The sequence below is a fragment of the Myotis brandtii genome, unplaced genomic scaffold (assembly GCF_000412655.1).
Source record: "Myotis brandtii unplaced genomic scaffold, ASM41265v1 scaffold475, whole genome shotgun sequence".
NCBI classification, from domain to species: domain Eukaryota; kingdom Metazoa; phylum Chordata; class Mammalia; order Chiroptera; family Vespertilionidae; genus Myotis; species Myotis brandtii.
The window spans coordinates 1702636-1704239 of NW_005368148.1; the positions used below are offsets into that span (position 1 = coordinate 1702636).

The 1604-nt window shown below is 41.3% G+C and overlaps 1 protein-coding gene across 1 annotated transcript in view; it reads right to left on the bottom strand.

Annotated features, from left to right (window-relative positions):
• Window positions 1-1604, bottom strand: part of PRKG1 (protein kinase, cGMP-dependent, type I) — a 995570-nt gene that overhangs the window by 253530 nt on the left and 740436 nt on the right. The window lies entirely within an intron of this gene.

Genomic DNA, 1604 nt, shown 5'->3' on the forward strand with positions numbered 1-1604 from the left:
TCTCTTTGCTTCTGAGACAACCCTCACCTGACCTCCTTTCCCGGTGCAAAGGAAGCATCATTATCACACTCATTGGCGGTTCACTGGCGGCAGTCAATAAAAGGGACTTGAAAGCTTCTCATTGAAAAAGAAATTCTAAAGATCACAAAAAGGTTCCCAGAATTCAACGTTTCATAAGCAGCTGGCATCAGCACCTTCAGTACGGCTCTGGCCACGTGCCCTGTGATGGTTGTCACTGGGGCGGGACCCTGTTAAAGGGGCACAGCTAAGCCCCAAGTGGTCTCGAGTAAAGCCTCGCCTCTGCCTGTCCGTGGCACAAAAAATTAAAGTTCTGGCCTTGGGTGTATAACAAGCCTACATACAACTCCTCCATGTTTCACCTTCTTAAGTGAATGTTCGTGGCCAAGTTTCTTTATCTATAAATTAGTCTTAATACCACCTATTCAGACTTGTCTAAGGATTCAATAAGAGAACCTAATAAATAAAGCCCTAAATAAAGCCCTAAATAAAGCCCTTGCTGTCTAACACATAATGGATAATTAATAAATGGCAGCTATTGTTATTACTAAAGGACAATTATTTGAGGCAGTAGTAAGCTAAGGTCTCAAATTTTGTTCCTTTATTGGTTTTTCAGATAGTATAGTATATCCTGGGTATTTAGAATTATAGAAACAATTTCATTGAATGGGTTAAAGAACAATATTATCCTCAATTTTAAAAAAACCAACACCAAACCAACTCAGAAAAGAGGAAATTATATTCAACATTTTAAATGAGAGCATTTCCAAGGTGAAGAATGTAACCAGATATTTATTTTTAAAAAGTGAATTATAATGTTACATTAACAAAAATTATCCTTTCTAATTAGGAGCACTCAGGTTAAATTTCTACATTATTCAACAGAGTAAATTGCTTTCTACAGAGAAACCCCGAAAATAACACTGGGATTTTCAAACATAGCAATTATGCATGGTAGTAATATTTCCTCCTTTTTATAATACAAAGTTTTAAGATAGATTTTATAGATTTGGATTGAAAATTTGTATGAGATAATCTCATAAATATTTAAAAGAAAAAAAATCCTAACAGTACATTTCATAAGTGTGAATTTTGTTATTTCACTACCACTCCTCTTATAAGCATTTATTTACTACTAGAGACCCAGTGCACAAAATTTGTGCACAGGAGGGGGGGGTCCCTCAGCCTGGCCTGCACCCGCTCGCAATCTGGGACTGCAGGATCGGGCCTAAACCAACAGTCGGACATCCCTTTCACAATCCAGGACTGCTGGCTCCTAACCACTCGCCTGCCTGCCTGATCTCCCCTAACCACTCTGCCTGACTGCCTGATCACCCCTAACTGCTCCCCTGCCTGTCTGATGGCCCCTAACTGCCTCTGCCTCAGCCCCTGCTGCTGCAGCTTTGTTGGGAAGGACGACCAGAAGGTTGTTTGGCTGTCCAATCTAATTAGCATATTACGCTTTTATTATTACAGACTAGAGGCCCGATGCACAAAAATTCGTACACTGGCGGGGGGGGTCCCCCAGCCCGGCCTGTGCCCTCTCGCAGTCTGGGACCCCTCAGGAGATAACAACCTGCTGGCTT